This window comes from Malaclemys terrapin, chromosome 8 (genome assembly GCF_027887155.1).
Source record: "Malaclemys terrapin pileata isolate rMalTer1 chromosome 8, rMalTer1.hap1, whole genome shotgun sequence".
Lineage (NCBI taxonomy): Eukaryota > Metazoa > Chordata > Testudines > Emydidae > Malaclemys > Malaclemys terrapin.
The window spans coordinates 22225851-22252940 of NC_071512.1; the positions used below are offsets into that span (position 1 = coordinate 22225851).

The 27090-nt window shown below is 46.4% G+C and overlaps 1 protein-coding gene across 3 annotated transcripts in view; it reads left to right on the forward strand.

Annotated features, from left to right (window-relative positions):
- The first annotated feature begins 2804 nt into the window (after positions 1-2804).
- Positions 2805-27090, forward strand: part of HTR4 (5-hydroxytryptamine receptor 4) — a 228659-nt gene continuing 204373 nt past the window's right edge. For all 3 annotated transcript variants that reach the window (XM_054038667.1, XM_054038668.1, XM_054038670.1), the window contains exon 1: positions 2805-3026. The gene's annotated coding sequence lies outside the window, so the exon portion shown is untranslated. The remainder of the gene's footprint in view (positions 3027-27090) is intronic.

The following is a 27090-nucleotide window of genomic DNA, read 5'->3' on the forward strand; positions in this document are numbered from 1 at the left end:
AGAAAAGGGAAAGCAGCATTTTTCTTCTGCATAGTAAAGTTTCAAAGCTGTATTAAGTCAATGTTCAGTTGTAAACTTTTGAAAGAACAACCATAAGGTTTTGTTCTGAGTTACGAACATTTCAGAGTTATGGGCAACCTCCATTCCCGAGGTGTTCGTAACTCTGCAGTTCTACTGTATATATGTTCCTGATCCAGCAAAGCATATGCTTAACTTCAAGCATGTGAGAAAATCCATTGACTTCAACAGCACCACTCATGCTTGGAGTTAAGTCAGTGTTTAAATATGTTGCCGGATTGGGACCTATACGCTCTGAGGTTTCTCATTTTATTTTGTCAGACTTACATTTATGCACAATAGTGTCGTGGTAGTTGTTGCTGATATTGTCTCAGAACAATTGTGACTGCAGGAAGGCTGCTGCTATCAGGACTGTCAGACAGTATGCCATGGAAGTATCTACTCCATTGGAGATCACAGTGAGTGGGGTGTGTGTTGAGCAGGGCTGGTTTCAGGCACCAGCTTGCCAAGCAAGTGCTTGGGGCGGCCACTCCGGAGAGGGGCGGCACGTCGAGCTCTTCAGCGGCAGTTCGGCGGACAGTCCCTCACTCCGGCTTGGAGCGAAGGACCTCCCGCTGAATTGCCATCGCGATCGTGGCTTTTTTTTTTTTTTTTTTTTTTGGCTGCTTGGGGTGGCCGAAACCCTGGAGCCGGCCCTGGTGTTGAGGTGGGGGGCGGGGGATGCAGGAACAGCAGTATCATGATCTATCAGTAGGAGCTAAAACCAGGAGACTGAGGCAAAGAGATGTGGGTTTAATATTAATAACAAAAGCTATGATCACAAGCGGCACTGAAAGCTCCCAGTATTGGGAAGATACAAAATGAAATCTCTGTTAAGAATTCATTAAAATTAACCTTCAACTTTGGGAGGGCTCCTCTCAGGCCGGTATAGACCAATGGATACAGCCTGTGCTGTGGGGCCAAAGTTTTGACAGAATCTGGTTTGTGGTTAGAAACAGCATTTCTTCCTGGATCCAACCCTGCCAATAGTTTTCTTAACACATAATTTATTATTAATTATTATTCTTAATCTTGCATTTCATTACTAAAGTGATGAACATCTAATAAATTGTATGGTGGCCTTGTGTGTCACATTTTGTGCAACTAGGTTGTTAGAGCTGGTGGAAAAAGCTGACAAATTTTCACAGACCATTGTTGAAAGTTTTCCATCCAAATCTCAACCACTCTATGAAAAATGTTTGTATTTTTGAAAAATTGAAAAAGTTCAACCACTATTATGTGCTGTAATGTAGTAGATAGCCTTTCTCATAAACACAGGCACCTTTATAGGCTGTCCATTTTCCCATACTGAGATGCCTAAATTTGCACTTTGGTTTAAATAGCCCTTTTATGCCCCAACCTAAGTGCCATTTGAGCATTCAGAAGAAAGACTGGAACACCCTATTACAGTGTGGTCCTAAACTGAAGAATGCCTGTGTTAAAATGGCACCTTCTTTGACACTAATCCGCAGTGGCATCCACCTGAATTCAGTTAAGCTCCTTGTAGGGTTGATGTCATGGCAGGACCAGGACCTTACACAATGAGAGCACGTCTGTTGAGTATCAGAGTCCTATCTGCTGACATTCATAGTAAAAACTAGTTGATTTTGCCCTAAGGGCCAACACAAAGATAGAGTGGGCTTTGGATTCTGACCCATCTTGTGCATGATCAACTGTAGGGGTTACTAAATTCCAGGCAGTCACAGCTGGATAAGCCTGTTAGTGGAAATGTGATTGCACAGGTCACTTAGGGTGTAATCTGAAGACCATACAGTTACACAGAGGTAACTGTGGCCCTAATATGTCCTGGAGAGCTGGAGATACTGGTGATGCTAAGCTAGGTGGAAAGACTGCAGCTTGACACCCAGACCCAGGCTGAGTCTGCAGGGCTGGCATTAGAGAACACAGTTTCCCTGGCAAACAGCAGATTTGGTCAGAAAATCACTGAGATAGTGAACAGGAGCCTCAGGGTCACATTTTTTACAGCAAGGTCAGAGCACAACAGCACTTACAGCTCTCCTGTTTGAAAGCTGCACTCCCTGTTATAGATGCACTCACAGGGCAGCTCTCCCTGGGATCCTGATCTGGGATTGTGAAGACACACTAATTTATGGCGCTCACATCCAGGTTTTGGCTCAACTCCATATTTAAACGAGCGTTTTCAAAATTCAGAGCAGGATTTAGATTCAAGTTTCCAACACCCTGAAGATGCAGGAGCCCCTGGAGCCGGAGGCCCGCTTCTCAGCAGGCCATAGAGCTAGTTCGATGTCTGGCAGGGGCATGAGCTGAAGATCTAGCCCCGGCTTAAGGTGATTTGGCTACCCCGTGTCCGTCTGTCTATCTTCTTCCCTACTACAGAAACGTCAGGCACATCTTCCAAAGGAAGGAGAGCCGGGAAGCAAGTGCCAAGCTGTCCGCAGGACGCTGCAGGCAGGCAGGGACTTCCCCCGGACAATGACCCGGCAGTGTGACAGCTGAGAAGACTGACACTCTCCGGACTCGCAGCGAGAGGGTCCCGTCCCTCGGGCCCGGCTGGAGCATTGAGGACACGGCTGAGTGCGCGATGCCCGCTCCGCACCGTCACTGCCCGGGCCGCTGCGGTCCCGCCTGCCCCGCGCCTCCCGGCTCCTCCCTCGCTGAGCCGGCGAGCCGGCGGGACGGCGCTGATTGGCCGCGCCGCGGGTGGCTGGGTTTGAAAGGCGGCACCGGAGCAGCCAGGACTTAGGCAGCCCGGGGACCGGCGACGCGCTCAGGCGGCGGGGAAGCTGCTGGTCCGTGCGCTCGTGGCCGGCCGGGAGCGGGGCCAGCGGGCAGCGAGAGGCGCCTGCCAGGGGAGCGGGCTCTGGGACCGGCCCGGGAGCGCGGCGGTGCCCGGCACCCGGAGAGGCAGCCAGCCGACGGGAGGATGCGGACAGCCTCGTAGGGAGCTGGGCCATGCCCCGGGGGGCCAGGCTGCGCACACGGCAATGGTAAGGAGCCGCTGCCCTGCCCGGGGTGCATCCCCTTCCCGCGGCGATCCCGCCGGGGGCCCCGAGAGAGCGCCCGGCCCGCGGAGACCTGCCCCCCGGGGTGCGCGAAGGGCCGTCGGGCTTTCTCCGTCTGCCCCTGGCCCGCGCGCGCCTGAGGGGCAGGGATGCGGCGCTGGGTGTGGGGCCAGAGTGGCTCCGGAGGCAGCGGCGAAGTCTGTCCGGGGCACGTGCTCCGAATTAGCCTTGGGGTGGCGGGTCTGTGGGGTGCGGCGGACAGGAGCTCTCCCACGGGGGCAGACTTTGAACTTCGCCACCTGCCGTGTCAGTTCCGCGTCCCTTTCACACTGAGGCACAAACAAGCCGTCCTCCGTGGGGAGGGCGGCTCCCACCGGCCCGGGAAGGGCGCAGAGCCAGTGCGCTCCTAGGGCATTTCCACCCTCCAAGAGTTGCGGCAAGACAACTCCGCTGTGTAGCTCCGATTCCGAACCACGCGCGCATCCCCCGATTGATTCACTTCAGGAGATCAATACAGAGAAATCATGACCGAGGCAGAGAGCAACGAAAGAAGCACAAGCCAGGCGATGTTTTCAGCTGGCGTTTGAGAGCAGGGCTAGGCTCGATGAAGCGGAGAACTAGGGGAAGGCTGGTCCACCTGGCAGGAGCTGTAGAGGAGACGGCTCTGGCACCAATAGTGCCCAGACTGTGTGGAGAAGTGGCCCGTTCTAGTTGGACAGAGAGTAGGGAGATGACTGGCTGGTGCAAGCCCTAGGAAAAGGGGGCCACGGTTCCCCTTGCCACTTGTGCTAATCAGCAGTGACACTGGAGTTGGAGAGAAGGCGTCTCCCTCTTTCTTGAGCTCCGGCTTCTATTCTTATTTGAGCCTAACGTTGCGGAGTTGGTGCATCGCTTTGCTCTCGGAGGCTGCGAAGCCCTAAACGCAGGTTGATTTCCTTGCAGCTGAAGCAGGAGGTGTAGCTGAGCCGTGAGGGAGGGCGCTGTCCTTGATCAGAATGCCCTAGGCAAAGGGGTAAATGCCTTTAAGGGCTCTCCGTTGTTCCTGGTCTTAAAATGTTGCATCTGTAGATGCACTTTGTCCAAGACTGGCTAACAGTTAACCCACTGCAACGTGTTGCCCTCTCTGCTCAAAACACCCCAGAGGGGACAAGTGCTTTTAGTCGGAGGGGCTCAGTGGAATACTTTATGACTCGGTATGACTGTTTGTTAGGGTGTATTCTGAACAACCATGATGTTACTAATCTCTGATTACCTGCTAGATATCACAGCATGTGTTACCTGGCCAAGTTTATTATTTTGAGGTTACAATAGCAAATCGTCACATGTTTGGAAGATAATTACTATCCATGTGCAATTTCAAAATCTAACTGTCCAGACTTTGTATAGTAGTGTAATTCTTAAATCTCTAAGCTTCATGGGCCAAATTTATCTGCCAGGTAAACCAAATGAAGTCAGTGGAGTTACACCAAGAAAGAATTTATCTAATTTTGTCTGATCTCATTGGTCAGGGTTTATAGAATTGCACATGTAAAAATGCATGTACATAATTTGCTTGTAAAATTACTGTTGTAGTGATTGTACATGCATAGGGAAAACTGTCTAACTAGTGATTGTGCAAATGCCTACAACTACATGTGCAGTGTCTATAATTTTGGGCACAAACTCCTACAAATCCAGTCTATTGCTTATATGGCGCCAGAAGACTTGCTTAAATAGCAAAGCAGTAGAAGGTGGAAAGTACAGCTTTATATGGCATGTACTACTTGATGGAAGGAGATCTCCCTAGCCATCATTTTGTACAGCCTTCGATCACCATAGTGTCCATGTGCCTCCCAGGTTATAGCAATTGTTATAGCAACCTTTCCTGGTACCCTTGACTTGATGTCACTGAATGTGTCTATATTAATGATATTCTTTTCAGTCCGCTGGAATTGTTAGTAATGATCCATCTGAAGGTGAGAGGTACTTATGACTGTTATCTGCCAACTAGCAGTAGAGGTAAAGAATAGGGATGGTGTATCAAGGAGAGTGTGCAGAGAGAGGGATTTGCTGGGCTCTGCTGAAGTTGGTAACCTTCATTTAAGTAGGTTTGTATTAGAATTGCTGTAGTTTGCTGGAAAGATCAATGTTTTCTGGTGAGTAATGGCGCTATTGGAATTAAAACAGCTTTCTGCTTTGACAGTCACATCCACTGAGAAGGGCTTTCCATGGTGCTTGGATGCTATCGGGCAAACCTGTGCTCATTGCAAACTCCTGTGACTGAAGGAAGGGTTTAGTGCTCTCCTCCTAGTCAGACTCTACATCACCAAGGACCTGAACTAAAGCCATGTGGGAATCTTTCCATTCACTCCAGTGGGCTTTGGGTCATGTCCTAAGAGCATGGCCACTTCATGGATCTGCCTGTGGGGAAGAGAGAGTGACTGTCTCCTTCTGTGGATGTTGTCTTTGTGAGAGACTGAATAACTGGATCATGAGGAGCCCCTTCTGGAGAGCCGCTTGAGAGAGTTTGAGTTTGAACTGGCAGTTTTCTTTAACCACAGAGGCATCTTTCATGGCTCCAAAACAAACTCCCCCCCGTGGAAACTTCATAAAGTCCTGAGGAATTAAAACATGCAGCTGCAGTTTTTGGCTGCATCAGTGCAGCCAGCAGAAGATAAGCCCTAGTTTATCAGGTCTGAGCACCAAAATGAAGCAGTGGCAGCTGGCTTGGGTTAGCTCTGGAGCATATGATGTTATTATGACTTAATTTCTCTTATTTTATGGAAGGGAGTGGACAAAGCTTTCTGTGATTATTATCTTGTGTTTAAGGTGGGGACAAGGAAAGATTTAATTACTTAACCACTCTGGTAGTTGACTGCTATTGCTGGGGATAGGGGAGGCTGTGCAGTGGTTTGATAAAGGTTACTAGGTGGTGTTGTTTCTGAATGATGACTGTTCCCAAATCCACTCCAAGGAACTGGCTGCAGTCTGAGATTAATTCTCTAATGAAGGTAGCCTTGCATTCTGCATAAGGCTGTGAAATATCCAAGAACTGAAGAGTACACATTGTACAGCACCTAAAGCCCACAAACAGGCGTGGCTGCTGCATCTCTTCTCGCCTTTAAAAGCTGAAAGGACCACTGATTACATTTCCCTGTAGCATTCCCTCCAGGAGGGGGAACTCGTGCTATCCTCAGCAGTTAGCACTATATCCTTTGTCTCATAGAAAAATGTGCATACACTACACATGTTAGTTGGTTTTTAACTAATGATTTGATTATCTTGTTAATTTTCTTTAAATAGTCGATTGCTAGGGACAGATCTGTCTCTGATCCTCATGGTTTTGTAAACAACGACTTATCTTCTCACTTTTATGTCTGGCTCATTTATTCAAAATACCCTAGGAAGTCTCCAAACAGTACATGGTGCTAATTCTATTCCTGTATCCAATGTCCTGGTGTGTTGTCGTTTCACCCCCCCCCCCACATACACATTATGGTCTACATCCACCTGTCACCACTTGTCCCTATTTGGGATCTCATGTGCTACCCTTATTCATGTTGTCCTGCACTCCATGAGTTGTCCCTTGGAAATCTACAGGACAGCTTGCAGAGTCAGGTACTAACCAACATGAATAAAGGTGACAGAAGCAACACCCTTGATTGTAAGCTCTTTGGGGCAGGGACTGTTCTTTATCTGTACATAGCCCAGTAAAGAGGGGTCACTTGGTTAAACCAATAAAGTTTAAACTTCTTCTTGTGACTCATTGTAAGCCTGTGGAACTCAGTGTCAAAGTGTTATTGAGCAAAGACTTTAGTAGGATTCAAGGAGCCAGATCCACAGCTGGTGTTAATCTGCATAATTTCAATTGACTTCAATGGAATTGTGCTAATTTAAACCAGTGGAACATCTGGCCCAAAGAGTTTCATAATGATTTATATGAATAATACCTCCCGCAATTGTAATTCTAGCTAGTTTAACCTACCATGCCTATAAACCATCATATTCCAGGGCATAACTCCATCACTACCCTCCTTGGGGTTAGGAAGAAGCTTCTCGGACTACTCCATAATTATCCACTTCAGATTTTCTTGCACCTCCCTCTGAAGCATCTGGTACAGGCCATTGTCAGATAGGATAGTAGATTAAAGGGATCATGGTATGAGCCACTGTGACAATACTTCTGTTCTTTTGTTCAGCTCTTTAGGTAATGTCTCAAACTTAAAAACAAATCTGGTCTCAGAGGTCCCCAGATTCCAAGTACCATGGCTCTAGGGAAATGTACTGTATATTGAAATTAAACAAAGACAGATGGCTATTTAGAAACCTTATTTTGGATTTTGTCACTATTGCTGGAAAAAACCTTGCTTAGAAAGGCAGTAGGACAAGAATGCAAGAATTAGGAGAAATGGAAATACTCCCTCCATTACACAATAACTGACTATCAAAAGACAGAGCAACTCTATTTTAACTCACACCCTTTCTTTGCCTCCGCTCTGCTCTCATCTAGCTGATGCCCTCTCCTTTATGGCTCATGTAGGAAAATGACATGCATGGTGGTAGTAATTTTTGAGTTGGATTATTGCAAAAAGTGGATTCTAAAAGGTAAGAAGGTGTCCAGGTAATTGGCTTGTGACCTATCAACTGTGACTACTACTATTCCACACACACTCTTACACACCTAGAGCCACAGTTGCAGCTGGTGTAAATTAGTGCCACTCTGTTAGGGGTAGGTTTAGACCCATATGCTCAATGGAAGTCAAGGGGACTTGTGGCAATATCCTGTCTGATACATTTTCATGCTAAAAATAAATACTGCAATGGTCTCTATTTCTCTCTTTTCCCCCCGTCCCCCCCCGTCCCCCCATCTCCTTGTTAGTCTCTGTTCCCTGGGGAGCCCTTTAGTCTCATGACACCTTCCACTGCAAATGCCTTGGCTCTCCACATTGCACCAGTGTTTGCATCATGAGGTGCAGTCTGATGTGCGTTACCTCCCCAGGAGGTGGAGAAGGGACAGTCAGTAGCTTGGCTAAAATGAAACTGACTCCCATATTTTTTTGAAGCAGCTGACTTTAATCTGGTCATATTGTGTAATTTCATTAAACTTATTGTTTTAACAAACTTCATTTGGGATGGGTGGGGTGAATCCAAATGAATAATAGTGGCTGCAGACACATGGGTTACACTGGGAGACAAATCCAGCAGTGTACAGTGGAAAGCAAATTACTTTGAGGAAAAGACAAATTGAACTTTGCCAGCTTTATGTAATTAGGGAAACAATTACAGAAAATAGCAGGAGGTGCAATCAGCAAGTAGCAGTGATGGAGGCTGGGTGTAGGGTGACAGCTGTTCTCTAGGGATGAAAATTACCCAATGCAGAGGGGCACCATGAAGCAGATGCACCACTGCAGCCCCACTCGTACCCTATTTTGAAGGCTTTTGGGGGGAGCGAAATGGCAATAGGCCTTGTGCTGGCCCCCTGCTCAGGAATGATTTCACCCTTGTATCCCTGCTGCAGTCTGACTTGGAAATGCTTATTTTTAATTACTTTTATGAATCTTTCCAGTTTAAAATGTATGTTTCATGCAGCATGGGCTAAATTCAAAGCCCATTCATTGGCAACAACAGGAGTCTTTCTATTGAGGTTTTTTATATTCTGTGGATCAGGTCCTGTATTTCACAGGGCTTACATACATGTTCTGTGCTCAGCATTCTGCTGGCATAGCCACACATTCTTTCTCACTCACCCCACTCTGCTGTACCCCTCATCATATGGCCTGACTTTCAGAGGTGCTCCACACCCACAGCTCCAACTCAAGTTAATCAGAGCTGCGTGGGCTCAGCATCTCTGAAAATCACACCTGGACTGTCAGGCTTGTACACCCATCCTCCCATTCCCACATCCACTCTGACTCCCCATCCTCTCCCTTGCACATCTCTGACTTGGTGGCCCACATTGATCTTTGGTAGGGTGCAAGAGACGTCCAGCCGAAAAAAACCAGTGCAAAGCTGCAGTCACAATCAGCAAGACTAGAGTGCAGACCCGCTAGTGCTCAAGGTTTATGCTGCAGCAACATGATTCACAGCAGCAAGTGCTGGACCTGTTATCTTGCAAAGAATTCATCCAAGCTTAGAGTAAGCAAAGCAAAGAGACAGCATGGGGCAACAAAAAGGCATTTGCTCATTCCAGCTGCTCTGACTCAGTTTGCTCAGAGTCACATCACTGTGGAGAGGCTCATTATTTTCTTAATTTTTTTTTCTTCTCGGTTTGAGATGGTAAAGAGAAGTCCTGCCCTTATTACAGTTCCCATGGAGACAGATCTGATGCTGTACTTTAAAGAGGGGCTGGGCAGGCAGCTGGCATTTTTGTCTCGGCTAGCAGTCCCCACTGTCTGGGTGGATCCCACTGCCTGGCTCTGCACCATCAGTTATCTCAGTAGTCTGCTTCATCCGCTAAGTAGGCTCCCTTAAAGCCAACTAGCAAACAGTAGGGGCTTTGCTGATAATAAGGAACAGATCCTGTACTTGTGCCATGCCCAAAGTTGATGTGAGAAAATTCCCACCTCTGTAAGGTGCTACACACTAATTTGAATGTAGTCTGGTGCCAGGAGCACAGAACACAAATGTTGCACATTGGAAGAGTCAAAGGATATGTCTACTACCCCCCAAAAAGTGTGTACTTAATTCAGGTTCGCTAACTCTGCTTAAAATAGCTGTGAAGACACAGCGACTCCACTTTTAATTCAGATTATCAGCTTGAGTTCAACCACAGTCCTCTTGATGGGCTTTAACAGAGTAGAGGTAGATAGTGAATCAGAACTCCTGGCTCTGACACAGACTTCCTCCGCCTTTGGCAAGTCCTGTCATCTTCTTCTATTGGTATAATAGGGACTTAACTCCCTCACAGGGTTATTGTGAGAATTATTACATCACCTTACCTCTGAATTTAGCCTGTAAACTCTAGAAGACTTAGACTATAACACTTATGTCCCTAAAATGTGAATTGGACAAATTTTGACATTGTCCCTTTAAATGTCAAATCAGCCACTCTAGTAGTGTAGGCATCAACAAAGGTCCTGCTGTTTTCCCCTCAAATGAATACATAAAGCACCTTGCAGAGATAAGTTACGATTTCCTGGTGGCCTGCTCTGGGATCCTCTTCCTCATCTGAGTAGTCCTCCCTCATGACAGGAATGCATAGAGTTTGGTGGGACTTGCTGGCTGAGCAAGCATGTACAGGATTGGGCCCTAGGTCTGTAATTAATGCAGCAGCAGGAGGGGATCCAGTTTGATTTCATACAAGTCTAAACTTTTAGAAAGTTTGCAGATTAAATATTTATTGAAATCTGCTGAAACACAGGCCCACTTTATTGCTGCACTGGTTACAGCTGTTCTTGTTTCCATCATCAAATTTTCTTTAGGGGTGAAAGGTTTGAAAAGCAGCTGATTTCACTGAGATCAGGTGAAGTGGTGGAATGTTTCTTTTCACATGTGTTCGTTTTGCAAAATGTTGTTACTTTAAACCCTCTCTTTTGAGGGGCAGAGGGGGATGGGTTTCAATAACTCAGAGCTGGACTCCAGGCTTAGCAAAGGCCTGGGAAGCCAAAATGAGATGTCTGCTGTGACAAGTTGCAAAATGTACATTCTGCTGAAATCCTTTTTATTCTATGACTTGATGCATGAAATGTTTGTCTTTAACAGGGGTTCTTAGCCTCTTCCATACTGTCTTACCATCTCGTAAGAGAGGTTTGGCCAACCTCTCCTATGTTTTGAGCCCTGCTTCCCAGCATACCCATGAAGAAAGGGGAAATGGTCACAATCCCCTTGGAACCTGATTGTGAGAACATAGTTTATAGAACAGGGAAGATTTTGGTGAAACTCTAATGTACTCTTTGGTTCCCAGATAAACTATCATTGGTAATGGATACCTTTTGTGCTATATGCAAAGATGATGGCCAGATGCTCAGCTGATGTAAATTGGCCTACTGCCATGCTGATTTATGCCAGCTGGGAATATGGCCCAGTCTTTTCATTCCTTTTCTGAAAAAATTGATCCAAAGAGAGTTTCATCCTTTTTTGGTGGGTAACTATTGTTCAGAAAATAGATTCCATAGAACATAGATTCATAGAGTGAAGCCATGGTCCCACTAAGTCAATGGGAGTTTTACCATTGACTTCGGATCCAGAATTTCATCCAGAGATCATAAAGTCACAGGGGACTATAGAGATCATCTAGTTCAGGCCTGCACAACATGTGGCCCGGGGGCCGCATGCGGCCCGTGTGGGCTCACTGTGTGGCCCACGGGGGTTGAGTAGGCAAGCGGCAGGTGAAGGAGGGGGGATGAGTAGGCGAGTGGGCGGGCAGTGGCAGGGAGTGAGTAGGCGAGCCGGGGGAGGGGGGCTGAGGAGGCAAGCGGCGAATCGGTGGCTGACCTGTTCTGATCTGGCTTCCATCCCCTCTCCCAGGGCCAGCTCCAGGCACCAGCAAAACAAGCAGGTGCTTGGAGCGGCACATTTCTAGGGGCGGCAATCTGGCGCCGGCCATCATAGGCGCCAACTCCAGGGTATGGGGAAATAGTGCCCCCGCCGCCCCAGCTCGCCTCCGCTCCGCCTGCTCCCCTGAACGCGCTGCCGCTCCGCTTCTCCCCACTCCCTCCCAGCCTTGCCGCGCGCAAAACCACTATTTCGCGCAGCAAGGCTGGGAGGGAGGGAGGGAGGAGAAGCTGAGTGGCAGGCTCTCAGGGGAGGCGGTGGTGGTGGAGCAGAGGTGAGCTGGAGCGGTTCTACCCCCCCCATTACTTCCTGCACCCCCCCGACCCTAGCTCACCTCTGCTCCGTCTGCTCCCCTGAACGCGCTGCTGCTCCGCTTCTCCGCCCTCCCTTGCCTGAGAGAGGGAGGGGGGAGAAGCGAAGCGGCAGCACACCCGGGGGAGCAGAGGTGAGCTAGGGTGGGAGGTCGTGGGGGCCCCGCAGGAAGCAATGGGGGGGGAAATGCAGCACGCTGGGGGAGGAGGCGGGGCTCGGGATTTGGAAAAGGGGTTTGGAAGGGGTGGAGTTGGGGTGGGGCCAGGGGCAGAGGGGCACGAAAAAAAAAGGGGGGGGGGCAGCCAAACATTTTTTTGCTTGGGGCGGCAAAAATCCTAGAGCCAGCCCTGCTCTTTCCAAGGGTTGCAGCTGTCTGGAGGTGCCTGCCTCATTCACACCTCATTCAACAGGGAATTGATTACAAAGTGGGGGGGGAAGATCTTATTCTACTTCTAGCAAAAAGACATTTTTCTTTTACCTTTAGGGGCCCGCTATAACAAATTACCGAGGTTCAATACGGCTGTTTCGGTGGGGTGGCGCTGGGGAAGGAGGGTTTGTTTCTGTGGGGCAGGTGGCGCTGGGGGTGGTGTATTTCAGCAGCACTGGGGGGGGCATGTTTCCATGGGGTGGGTGGCACCTGAGGGGGGTGTTGTATTTCAGGGAGGGCTGGGTGGCGCGGGGGGGGGGGGGGAGTTGGCACTTGGGGAGGGGTTTGGTCCTCAGCTGTTTTCTTTGGAGTAATATGGCCCTCGTCACTTTACGAGTTGTGCAGGCCTGATCTAGTTTGACTTCCTGCATAAGACACAAGCTATAGAAGCTGAAAAATCTGCAAGAAAAAGAGACACACACAAGAAAGATTTAAACTGGCTGAGGATTTGGATATAAAATGGCACCAGTGATTTGTTGTAAATAATCAAGGGGGAGGGTGAATAAAAGAAAGAAACCAGTATTTGAAGAAGGAAATTGTTTCCTTTTAATAATAATAAAAAAAAACCCCTGTTTAAAAGTGTACTTCACTGAGAATTTCCAGACAGCACATGTAAAAGTGTCTGGAAAGAGAGAATAAAAAGCAACAACTTCAGGCAGGGGTTAGACCTCCCCCACTTCATCCGCTGGCACTACACTTCACTTTAGACTTTTTCTTGGAGCTTTGCTTTGTGGCCAGGACTACCATTTTTATTAGGTTTTGTGCAATGTTAAACTAAGCATTTATAAGAAGATAAGTGAGCCCAGCTACATTGCATGAGCACAGAATCTGGCACCCTTCCCTATGTCTAGTGATACCTTACTCCTCTAGCAGTCCCACTGAAATCAGCAGGATGACTCAGTAAGGTGCTACTAGCTGGAGTAAAGGTATCAGAAGCAGGCCCATGGAGCTTAGCAAAGCAAAAAATGGGACATTTTAGCCATCCAGTGTCCCATTTGCTGGTGTGATGTGCTGGATGTCCCCCAGCACAGATGGAATCCTTGAAATTCTGTTACCACCAAGGGCAAATACTCCTCTTCAGAAATGTTTGCAGCATATGGGGCATCTCACAAATGCCTGCCCACGGATAGGAGTGGCTGCTCCTGGGGGGTCTTCACATGCCTTGCTGGAGCCTGAAGGATCCTTTTGCTCCTCTTGGCTCTAAAGGCTCCACTCCTATGTGGGCACCAACCTGGCAAATTTGGTTGACAGCCAGGTGCTTGCAGACAGTGGCTTTGACGAGAGCCACCAAGGAAAAAATGACTTGTAAATGCTGTTTGTTAATCCCCACCCAAAGGCATAACTCTCCAACACAAGAAACCACAATTGCACCACACTATGTGATTGTGATGTTGAGGGGGTGGGCAAGCCAGGGAGCAAATGAAAAGATTCTGAGGACTGAATTGGCCATAGACTGCACTGCTCTTAACACTCTAGGGTGATCCCTTCAGGGCAGGGGTGGTGATAGGGCAGTGGGTGGGAGGGGAGCTTCCTCTGCCACTGCCTTTGTTGTACTTACTCTGTGGCTAGTGGACTTTGGCCTCCGTGGTTGTGATTCTGGAGCCTTTCAACAGCACAAAACTCAGCTGAAAAGGACAGCAGGGAAAGTTGTTGGCTTCATGCAACTATTCTTAAGGAAGAGACAGAGGCTGCAAAATGGAAGGAAGAGAGGCAGATGAGATCCAGAGCCTAGACTGGTGCTATGGAGATGGATTAGACAGAGGATTGCTCTTCTGTGGAATGCTTGGGGTCAGCTGTTCTTTAAAGGTATTGTGACGTACTGACAGCCCTCTCCCAGCCTTTCACTTACATAGGGGAGCTCTGTGTGGAAAGCAGGACAAGATTTTTACACAGGAGAAATATTCCTGGACGGCTCTCTTCCTTTGTAGAGGATCTGACATCTGGTGGGCAATTGGACATTTTCCGTATTGCACCTATTGCCTGACAGAAATCAGATGTTTAACTGTTTGTCAACTGTTAATCCAGTGGGATGGAAAAAGGAGATGTTAATAGGGCAGCTTCCTCCTCTGGAGAGTGGCAACGACCATAATTGCCTCCCTCCCTAGGATGTTTACAAAGCTTAATGAATTAATCTTTACAAGGGCTTTACTGGTGCAGAGTGATATGTGAGTGCTGAGAGTTATGATACCCCATGCTCTAGTTAGGAGGATGAAAGCCATGTGCCAGTCTGCCTGGGAGTGGGGGATGCACTAAGACATGAGCAGGGAGATGTAAATTACATGTCTTTGGGCCAAAGAGGTCCTGATCTTCCCCTCCCCCCCACAGGAGAGTGTTTATCCAAGAGAGGTCAGGTGGTGGTAGTTTTGGGGGCAGGGTGAAAGCTGTGAGAGTAGGCACACATTGGTGCCCTCCATCTAGCCAGCACTGCCCACTTCCCTGGTAGGGTGGATTGCATCTGCTCCAGCCTCTTTCCCAGGTGAACTACCAGCCATCAGGGCCCTGGGCCAGGAGGTACATGGCAAAAACTGGTTTACACCTTAGCTGAATCTGTCATTCTCCATGAGAAACCTTTCCCAGGATAAGTATCCAAGTGGACCAAAAGGGAATTTGGCACTAATCAGTGGTAAATCAGCCCTTAAACCCTAGGAAATGCAATTGTTCCTACTGCTCTGGGACCCTCTGGCTATGAGAGCTACACACCATGAAAGACCAGAGGTAAAGAGAATGTTTGGAAGAGCAATCAAGCCCCATGAAGTTGGTTCCAATATTTAACTGCTCATGCATAGGGTGACCAGATGTCCCTGTATTTAAGCCCTCCTGCAGGTGTCCTGACTTTTTCTTAAAAACAGGCAAATTTGGGTGTTTAACTCCCTTAGGTGCCTTTGAAAATCCCAGCCTGGATACGATCATCTTTTATTTATATAATGCTTCATCCTGCCAGATAGCCATGTGGTTTACACACTTTCTTGCCTATCTAGACAGAGATCACTTCACTGACTTCTGAAATGAAGCCACTTTAGGGGCAGAAAGCAATGTGAATATAGAGTTGCCTCTGTGTGTGGGGTTCCCCCCCCCCCCCCAAATGCCTGAAGGTACCACTGTGGTCATCTAGTCTAACATGTGTAACAGGCCATAGAACAGCACCTGGTATCTTCTGCAGGTAGCCTAACAGTGTATGGCTGAACTAGAGGATTTTTTGTTTTAATTCCTACAGCCTTGATTTAAAGACTCCAAGTCATGGAGACTCCACTGCGCCCTTGGCAATCTGTTTCTAGTTATAAAATATCAAACAAACAAACCAGTCCCATATGTCTGTTTCATTCCTCAGCTGAGCAAAAGGTCTTTGTCAGCCTGCTTTGGGCTTTGAAACTGCTTTCATGGGTGAAGGATATAGCAGCTGTCCCGGTGGAAATCTGATCTCCTCTCCCCCTTCCTCCACCCATGCTGCCATCTGATTCCTGGCTGTGTCATGGGCGGTGGCGGGGGGGGGAGGGGGAATTCTGTTCAGGAACCTGTTGCTCAAACACCCAGGTTCAGACTGCAGCACTCAGTAAAGGAAGCAAATGTTAAAATCAAGAGCAAAGAAAAGACCAAGGACAGGCCCCTTTCTATGTCTCTCGATGACATTGGGGGGGGGAGGGGGCTCACTTTGAAAATGTCCATTGTGCTAGGTTTGAATTCCACCAGCAGGCAAGGCTGTTTTCTCAAAGCCATTGTACTTTCAGAACTGTCCAGCTGTAGGCACCACACTTTGAGGAAGCCAGTCACTTAACTCCTTCAGCATTGAATGCTCTGAGGGGGAAAATGGGCCAGATTCTCAATTGGTGTAAAACAGCATATGTCCAGGGTCTGGCCAATTTACATGCAGCATACAGCTATCCTAGTATTGCAGAAATTAGAGAGAATAAAGCCCAGTAGCTGTCTGGTTCCAATCTCCTCTCACTCTCCAGCTGGGGCCCAGGGTAGGATTCTTCCCCACAGTTGCTTCTCTACAGCTTTATCTAGTCTAGTTTTAAGTGTCTCCAATGACGTTCGTCCACCATTTCCCTTGAGATTTTATCTAACAGCCTCCTACACATCACTGTTAGGAAGTTTGCCCTGATATATAGCCTACATTTTGATTCTTAATGACATCCTGTAGACGTGTGATTTAATGCATTCTCCCTCCTTGATGTTTACCCCTTCCTAATACTTGTGAACAGTTACTAGTACGATATTCTCCATGGTTGCTGTTTGTTTAGCCAAGCAACTCATGTGTCCTTAAAGTGCTAACAAGATGTTGGAATGAGGCCCATATACACACTTTCTTTTCACACCACTGTCAATCCATTGATTTATCTGAATTATTCCTGATATACCCATGTGTGAGAAGGGAATCAGGTTCATTAAATCATCTGCTTAATCCTTAGTTCTCAAGTAAAAGTTTCAAGTGTCCAAGTAAATTAGGAACCGAAGTCCCATTTTAAAGTGACTTAGGCACTTAGCCTGTTTTCACTAAAATTCAATGGAATTTAAGCTCCTAAATGACACTTCAACTTTTGAAAATGTTGCCCCTTCTAAACACACAATTGCATCCATTTAACTAAAAGGGTGTTTTTAAAACAAGTTTAAAGGGGCTCTGTGGACACTCTTAAATCAGATACAAGACCACTTTAAATGGATTAAAGGGTGCCCATGCAGCAGTTTACCAGTTTAACTAAATAATCTTTTAAGCCAATTCTAGTTAAACTAGTGCAGTTTTGTGTGTAAATGAGGATTTAGGAACCGCAAAGGTTTTAGAGACAAACAAAGAAAAAACTGTCCCCATGAGAATTAATTCCAGGCTTTACCCTGAGCTTAGTGCATGCTGGGAGAGGATTGTAGGAGTTTAGTGTTTGCTGTGTGAATACCCTTACAGCAGGAGTCGGCAACCTTTCAGAAGTGGTGTGCCGAGTCTTCATTTATTCACGCTAATGTAAGGTTTCACGTGCCAGTAATACATTAACGTTTTTAGAAGGTCTCTTTCTAGAAGTCTATAATATTTAACTAAACTATGGTTGTATGTAAAGTAAATAAGGTTTTTAAAATGTTTAAGAAGCTTCATGTAAAATTAAATTAAAATGCAGAGCCCCCCAGACCGGTGGCCAGGACCCGGGCAGTGTGAGTGCCACTGAAAATCAGCTCACGTGCTGCCTTTGGCACGTGTGCCATAGGTTGCCTACCCCTGCCCTACAGGGTAGATGTGATCAATAAAGCTCATAGTCATGTACCTTAATATCAAGTCTCACTGTTTTGAATGTAAGATTTACCAAAATAACATAGGGTCTAGGTGCTATGTCCCATGTGAACTGCTTAGGTCACTCATAAAGCATCTCGAGAGCATGCCATGCCAACCCCCCGCCAGCCACAGGGATATTTTAAAAAAATCTAATTTAGTTTACTTCAAAATGCATCATAGTTACCTGTTGCAAAACTCCGTGAATGTGCCTTTGAAATGGAGAACACCCTATGTTGTGGCAGCAATACCCTGCTATTGATGTGGGTAACAGTAGGCATGTAGTGATCTGAACTGCATGAACAGGGAAGAGAGCAGAGCGTGGGTGTCACAGGCTGACAAGTGGCTGAATTGATAGGTCTGCTAGCACTGCTCATAATTCCTGGTGGTTTTCAGAAAGCGAGAAAGGACGTTCTTTCTAACGAAGGGGAATACAAACTGACAGCAAAGCTCTGGAGCTTCCTGCAGAGACTTGGAAATGTTTATTCGCAGGGTGCGTGAGGCTTTGCTGGGTTGGATTCGCTTGGGATCTAACATTCTGTGGAGGGAGGGCTGGCATTTGTGATTCAAAGGGGGCTGCTCTGTCTCTCCTCCCTCCACCTCACTCGTCTGGGTTGGGCCAGATGGATGTGGGAAAGTTTGGTGAAGGTGAAATGGAAATTGCTGCAGAGAAGTGAGCAAGCCACCCAATCAGCTGTGTAAATGGTAGTTCCTTGACACCATTTACTGACTGGGATGGGGCAGAGGGGAAGCTGTGACAGTTACTCTCCTCTTTGCCTTTATCTGGTTTGCAATTTGAAGTCAGCCATGAGTTCAGACCTGAAATTTACCTCACACTCACACTCACACTCTCTCTCTCTCTCTCTCCAGCCCATGGCTCACAAAGTTCTTCCACAGCAGTCAGGGTAGATAATCCACCCTGACAGTTACTATAGGGGCATGTAGAAGTGCAGTGAAACAGACTTGCTTCCAGTGTTAGGTGAACAGCTTAACTGTTTCCAGGAAGATGGCATGAGTTGATTAAACGACTGCTTGATGGTTTTTTTTTTTTTTTATGGGCATGTAACTTTCTGTACAGTGTACCAACCTCCGCTCTGCTGCAGTCTCTTATCTATCTGATCCCGTCTCTATTATGGCTTACATAAGAAAACAAGCTGCACTGTCAACAATTATGTTTGCATTTAATAAAACAAGAGTAACTAGTATGGTTATGATAAATTACAAGGAAATATGGAACATAAGGAAGTAGAAGATTTCCTTTTTCTTGCACTGTTTCCCCAGACAAGCTGCTCAGTTAATGATTTTGCATACACAAAGAGCAACCATATAGTCATGTTAGAACCAGCAGTTCTCCAAGTGTGTGGGTTGGGACGAGACTTCATTTTAATGGGGTTGCCGTGGCCAGTGTTAGACTCACAGGGGCCTGGGCCTGGGGCTGAAGCTGAAGCGTGAGCCCTGCTGCCCATGGCTGAAACTAAAGCCCAAAGGCGTCAGCCTGGGGTGGTGGGGCTTGGGCTCCAGCCCACGCCTGCCCAGGCTCATGTAGTAATTTTTGTTGGCAGAAGGGGGTTGCGGTGCAATGAAGTTTGAGAACTACTGTGATAGACCGACTGTGTTAGATAAAGGAAAAAGCTACTACAAGAAAGACCAAAAATAGTTTCCCGGAGAGAGCACTGTGTATGTTTTCTGAGACAATCTGCCATGAACACAAACTCACTGCTGGCCTGTTAAGACATCTAAGTCATTAGAGATGTAAAGGTGCACTAGATGGACAACAAAGGCATAGTTGTCACACAGATAAATGCAGCATAGTTTAGTTATCTTGGGAACTTATGGCCGCCCATTACCATAGCATCTCATAGTCTGACATATTTATCCTCCCAACATCTCTGAGAGAGGGCAGTGCTATTACCAACATCTTAAAAGCTGAGGGAAAATGACTTGCCCAAATGACAAGGACAACTGTGGCAGAGCAGGGACTTGAAGCTGAGTCTCACATGTCCTAAGCTAATGCCCTAAACACTTAACCATCCTCCTTCTTAGGTTAGTCACAAACTCCTATGGTCCTCCCATTGACTTTACATTGTCAGTTCCCCCAAATGCCATGCAACCAGCAGTCTGTGGATTCTGCTGTCATCCAAGTAACGCTCTTAAAGGAGGAATAATCCATTCCACCATGACTGCCTTGAACACCAATTCTACCTCCATCTAACAGAGCATTTGGAGTGGCAGGTGACCATTTCTCCTCCACTCCAGTTTTCACCCTAACTCAGTCTTGTTTGTTTCAATTGTGAATTCTCCTATTTCCCAATCATGCCCATATATTTAAAAATAAGAAACCCCAAATCCAGCAGTGCTTGGGAGAAGCTCTTGTTAGCTATGAACATCCTTCTGGGAAGTCAGAGAAATGTTCTTTTCTAGGGGCCAAAGTCTATACTGAGGTTTCACTCCGTTCTTATTGAGACACAACTTTTGATTGAAGTTAATGGACTTTGAGCAAAGCAAAACCCGAGTGAACAATCCGGAATGTGTCTTCCTCAGTTGTGATGCATGACTAGGAACACTGAAGCGGCTGGGCTTCTGGCAGAACAGAGTAGGGGTAGATCTGAATCCAGACATCCATCCAAGTGAGAGACTGCAAAATTGGCCTCTAGCATCAGGCTGATTTGACCCAAGGGACAATGCAGAAATATCTCTTTAGCTACATCTGAGCTATTGGTGTGATTTCTCCCCCCACACACATGCACGTACTCGCACTAGGTGTCCCCCGGCTAGCATGAGTGTGTGTATAATTAGCAGTGTAGCCGTGGTAGCATGGGCAGTGATGGGGGCAGCACAACTTAGCCATGCCAAGTACAAATCCACCCGAAACCGGTAGGAATGTGTTCAGCATGGCTAAGCTGTGCTGCTGCCACCACCTGTGCTGCCGTGGCCACACAGCCCCTGAGCCATATGAGTTACACTGACAGAAGTGCTGGTGTGGACAGCGCTATGTCGGTGGGAGACTCTCTCCCGCTGACATAGCGATCGCTGCTCGTTGGGGGTGGTTTAATTATGTCGATGGGAGAGCGCTCTTGTGTCAGCATCGAGTGGCTACACGAGCAATTTTAACAGCAGCGCAGCTGCATTGGTATAGCTGTAAGCTCACTAGTGTAGACATGGCCCACAGTGGCGCAGCTGCTGAGTGAAGTCAAGTCCTTTCTAAAGTCACAAATGGTTGTACAGCTCTTTGAGATCCTTAGACAGAAGGTGCTATATACACTCTGTTCAAGAGGTGTTAATGGACCACTTTATCTTGAATAGTTCCTTATGATATGTGTTAACTACTTATGCCAAACAATCTGTTTCATTTTGCATTTAGCTTGTCTCTCTCCCCAACACTCACCTCGTCTCTCTCAAAACTACTATGAAACATCAGCTAATGCAGAATGTAACAACACTGCTTATGTAATGATACTACACAAAGAGAGAGAACACTAGTAACCAGTGCATTCCCTGGAGCTCAATGTTTTTCAGAGCACAATTCAGGGCTTTAATTTAAGCTGTTTGTCTTGATCCTGCCTTTCTTGGTGATAACATGCACTATCTTAACAGTTGAGAGCAGCAGATAAGCTACCTTTGCATCCCTGCTTGCACTTTGGCCATAGCTGAGGATTGGCCCCATGTAAAGATGGTTAGAAGTGTTTTCAAGGGACAGTGAGTGTACAGTGTTCTGCATGTGATTTCACAGTTCATTACCTTGGCCATGATGGGCTACTGCAAGCTGAGGAGGATGGCTACAGGTGTGGCATTGTTGCTTAAGGAGAAACTTTGCTTAGCTGGCAGAGAAATTGTTAACTATTGCAGACAACGCTGCAATTGCCCAGAGCTTTTCACATGAAATAGCAGAACCCTAATATCATACTGTACCAGAGATTAAAAAAAAATAATTCCAAAACCTGTTACATTTTGGATTGTACTCTTACATAGTAATACAAATGCAGGGACAAAGCTGAGATTGCTTGGATGCCAGGCCAGCCACAGAGAATTTTTTCTGTTTCAGACAACGTATGTATTAAGATTGGTGCCAGAATTGTTTACATAACCTTAACTTGTGAATTCCACTGTATGTATGCATTTATTTATACCCATGTGTTCAGTGATAATGTTTTTGTTTCAAATTCTGCTTAGCAACCTCAACTGCAATTTAAAGACTTTTCTTTTTAGAATTATGACCATAGAATGCAAATGCAAGCTTGTGGGCACTGTAATGTCATCACAAGGGGATATTATCTATAGACTTTGATTAAGATTTCAGTGTTATCCTGTTTGATCTGTAAAGGCTGGATGGTAAATGTACACTTCATGAAAAACACTGTTCAACAATTATTCTTCAAAACATTAAAACCTAAATATAAGAAATCAAAAGGAACTGGGTCCAAGATTAAGGGTCTAGCTTCCTGCAAATTACATTTTGCTAAAAAAAGATTTTATTTGTATATAAGAGCTGAATCCATGAAACTGGGAATTTAAAAAAAAAAAAAAAAAAAACAGACTAAATGATACAAGTCTAAGTGGATTTGAAAGTTTTTCGCATAGAATTAGCATTCAGGCTAACAGTTTGGATCCCAGGCTTCAGCCTGTTGAAATCCAAAACAGCTGAGATTTATTAACATCACTCACAGAGACTTTTGCTTGACTTCTCCCACAGTTCAGAACAATGTTGTGTCTCCTCTTTCCTCCATTTTCTCAATAGTTTTTAAAGTGAGAGTTTGTTTCCTAAAATCTTCTCTCCTGGGGCCTGATACTGACAGCACTGCTCAGCATAAGGGTGCTCGCTCTACAGCTGGCCCCATTGAGTGGGGAGCAGTCATGCAGTCCCATTCAGTGTGAATATGGGTGGCAAATAATTGTTGGACACACAGGTGTTAGGCCTTGTATGGGACACCCTCCCAAAGACTCTTTTGGACAATCCTTTCATCTTTCACCAAGCTCTGAAACAGAAATAAAGACAACCAGAAATTGGGGCTCCTTTCTCCAGCATCTGCCATTGGACCAAATCCTGAGATCCTTACTAAGGCAACCTCACCAATTAACTGAATGGACCAATGGTGTGGTTTTCAGACATGTTGAGAACTTGCAGTTCCCATTGACGATTGCAGCTGCTTAGTATTTCTCTGGATTTTACCACAGTCCTGTGGGACTTATGGCTTCAGGGCTTCAAAGGTTTGGCACCTCGAGTTTACTTTTATCAGTGAAGGAAGTCCCCCTCACTCTTGCTTTCACACTAGCAAGGTCACAGGGATTATTGGTACAATAAAGTCACCTTTTTAATGAGGGGGAAGAACTGGAGCTGGGTATGACAAGGAAAACTTTAACACAGTTGCTGATGGGATCTGTGCTAACATTTCAACACAGCCATGACTGAGAGAATAATTATGCAAGATGATAAATGAAACCACTTAGGAACACCTGTGCCAGCATACACTGCTTGGGAAATTCCAATTCCAGAACAGACACTGTATTTTGATACCATGGGGATTGGGGCTTTATAAATACCTAGGCAGATAAGACTGAACTTAGGTGCTGGATGCTGATTTTTGATTCGAGTTATCCTGCTGGAGATAAATAAAGTAAAATTATATGCTATAAATAAGTGCCCCTGACTTGCGGCTGGGTCAGTTTACCATCTCTACACAGAACTGTAATCTCTGTAGGGATCTGACACTACCTTGCATCTCTACTGAGATCTGTTTATGATGCTGTATTGACTAAGACTCACTGAATTTCCCATCACAACTGTTTTTGACAGAAAATTGGATTCTCAACTAAACAAATTCTTTTGTGAAAAGTGTCTAATCTTTGGTTGTTTGGGGGGGGGGGGGGAAACACACACACCAGAAAATGGAAATATTTCAATTTGGACATGCTGTCACAGTGCCTTGTGGGAACAGTAATTCAGTTGCCCCATGTCCTTCCATGGTTCAGGTTCTCCAACAAGACTGCATCTCCCTTGATACATCGTGGATTGCCTCCCTTCTCCAAGATGGGAGAACATGGTGTCTCCTGGGAGATGGAATCTGAGCTGGGAGCTCGGCCTATAGACAAAAATAGGACTATGAAGCGCCCAAACTACAAATCCCATGAGGCATTGCAGCAGCATTTCTGAATCAAAATATTTTGGCTTTCAGCTGAAATTTTTGTTTTTTGGACTGAAAGTTTATGGTATTTGAATTTCTGCCAAAAAAATCTAGATTTTTTTTTTTTTTTTTTTTCCCATGGAAAAGTTTAGTAGAAACTGATTAGATTCTTCAGGAGGGTGGGTAGAGTTCTGATTTGCTGATGCTTCCTGAAACAGGTGCATGTGGACTCTGGTAATTATATGACATGAGAAAAGGCAAAAGGGGCTGGATACAACAGTGTGGGCTGCTGCACATGGAACTGCAGAGTTGTCTGAAATGCACCTGGAAAAAATAATTACCAATTGCACTTTGCCACGGGCCTTCTCAGGATGACCTTAATAGAAAGCCACTTTCTTCGGTCCTCCCACTCACTACAAATCAGTCCTTATGAGAATTTCCTGGTAAAAAAATCATTGCTGGCTACATTTACAATAATCCATGCATGATTCAGAGAAACCTTCTTAAAGAAGAACAGGAGTACTTGTGGCACCTTAGAGACTAACAAATTTATTAGAGCATAAGCTTTCGTGGACTACAGCCCACTTCTTCGGATGCATATAACCTTCTTGTTCCGTTTAGTAGAAAGTCTCCTCACCTTACTACAGTTATCAGGTGCAGTCTGGAAAATACTGTACGGATGCTGTTGGTAAGCAGAGGAAGGTTGTAGTCCTCTGGAGAGGACACCTGTTGCCTAGTGGTTAGATAAGCAGTCATGGGTTCCAGTCTCTGTTCTGTCATTGATGTGCAGTGTCACTTCCCTGCTCTGACTTCCTCCCCCACCTCTGAAAACTTGGGATAATGAACGTTAACCAATGGAGGATGAGGTGGGTGTCAAGGCCTAGTTAATATTTCAGAGACTTTTGCCATCCTTGGAACAAAAGCAGAATTATCTAATTTATCCAACAGTCCATATCCCTCTTCTAGTCAATCTAGTAGTCTGGAGATAATCCTGAATTAGCTGGCAAATGTGTGGAGGGAAAGGGATGAATGGAGGAGGAACCAAGGCTCCTCCCACTTTCTTCCCTTCTCTGCTGCCTCCCCCACCCGGGGGGGGGGGGGGGAGGGGGAGAGGGGAGTATCAGGTGACCAGCCCCTGCTTTCCCACCTCTGGCTGGCAGCAAACCCAACACCTCAAATTGACTGGATCACTCTCATTTATTCACTCCTTGCTTTGTCTCTCTGCTATGCCAACTGACAGATAAGTCCTGAAGTCTTCTGGGACATTTGGCTCTGTAACCCCTCCCTTCTTCTGCATCTTATTTTCTCCTCCCCATCAGTTCCTTCTCTTTACCAAGGCAGAGTTCCTCCCCTTCAGCAAACGGCTGGTCCCCACCATAACCTTTTGGGTCCCAGGACATTTATTATTGCAGCTTTTGTTTATTATTACTATTTTATTTTATTAAACAATCAGAGCATAGCCTGAGGAGCCAAAAATAGGAAACCCAAGAGAGACTCAAAGCCTGGGGCTTGGTACGCCAGAACATTTTTAGGTGATTAAGACAAAGGCATGTTAAAAAAACACCAGCACAAAAAGAACCCCAATGACTCTGAAAAGAAAAATGACAAACACTGTATACAGTGATTACCATTCTTCACTTAAGTTCAAGCCCCAGGCAAAAATAGTATCACATACAGGATGCTCTGTAGTATTGTTAGTACTGAATCAAACAGGGAACGCTGCTGAGACGCATTCCAGGGCACAGACACACACAGGCCCAGATTGCTGCTTGCAGGTCTGACCTTCCTTTTCTTTGCATGGATTGTAAAACAGAGGTCCTGACATCCATGATCACTAGCGATCGCAGTGCACTTATTGTAAATGTCAGGATGTTAACCCCATGTTCCTTCAGATACTGTATTCTGCCTCCTTGTTTTGCCCCCCACCACCACTTGCAGTACTCTTCTTAGCTTCCTGTTTTAAACTGGTATGCAGTCTGGTGGCGCAGTGCGCTTTTTGAACACTGAGCAGGCTTCGCTACATTGGCAGCTGCCCTTCCAGTGTAATTGCGGCGATTGCTGTTTTACTGTGTGGACTGCATAGCAGTTCGGCTTCATGCTTGCGTGTTGCAATCTAGGAAGGCTGCCATGTAAATGTCAGATGCTGCCATTATTGGCCAGGATCTTTGCAGGCAGGGCTGGTTGAGAATCCATCAGAGGGAAAGAGGAGGAGCAAGTTTCACCTCCCCTACTCTGGGGCTCTGGGGGCCAGTTTGACTCCCAATGCAAGCTAAGGCTCTCTGGGGCTGCTGAGCGCAGCACTCTCCACTTGCATAGCTTCTATGTGCCTCGGGGTATCTGGGAATGGAGGTCTGCCCTGGCCATAGCTCCTCCTGCCCCTAACCTGTCCCCTGCCTTCACTGGTTTACCCATGGACTGCCTCCGCTTCACTTCCAGCTAGGGTTGCCAACCCTCCAGGATCGTCCTGGAGTCTCCAGGAATTAGAGTGATCTTTAATTTAATTAAAGATAGTCATGTGATGAATCCATCCAACTAAAGTTGGTAACTCTACTTCCAGCCCATCCCCAAAATGCCCCCTGTGGAGGCTTCCCCTGTTCTCCACATGGTGGTGGGAGGGGGCATACTCTGTGCCAGGAGGAAATCAGGGGGTTTGGGGCCTTGCTGCATAAAGTGCCCATATGGCAGTGATGAATTGTCCCAGGAATTCTATAGGCTGCAGAAAAGGGTGAAAGTTTGAGGCTGTTTCTTGGCCACTAGGTGTGTAATGGTCCCCATGTATGGCATGGCCCACTCTCATGCTGAGGGAGATCCAGACCAGTGCCCAGCCTGAGTATCCTATGATCCTGGCCCTCTTCTGCCCCCCCCCCCATACCTCCTTCTTTTCTGTGAACAGCTGAATTGCACTAGGTTTTGCTGCAGGAGGCCCTATATGCCATGATGGAGCAGGATTTTCCCCCTATGAATATAAAGACTTAGAGTCTTCAGTTCTCTGCTTGCTTTTTGAATCACTGAGCATTGTTACCCTTTGAGCAAACTGGCTCTAATTCCACCGGTACTTTCTTCCTATCAGTAATTAATAGATATGTCATGTAACAGGCCTGGGCTCAGTTGTGTACCATAAACATTTGCAGAACGACCTTACAAGAGCCCATATTTTGGCCATAGTATTTCATACTCCGGAGAACAGGATTTACAGTACATGTGACTCTTGGGGCTTGGCTACACTTGCAGATGTAGAGCGCTGGAGTTAAACCAGCCTTCGGAGACCACAGCAGGAAAAACGCTGCCGTGTGTTTACACTGTCAGCTGCAAGTGCACTGGCGTGGCCACATCAGCAGCTCTTGCAACGCCACAATGAGCAGTGCATTATGGTAGCTGGCTGACAAACAGAGCTTTGAAAGGGGATAGCCGCATGCCTACAGCCGATTTCAAAACAATGAGAAGAGTGGCCACTTGACTTTAGGA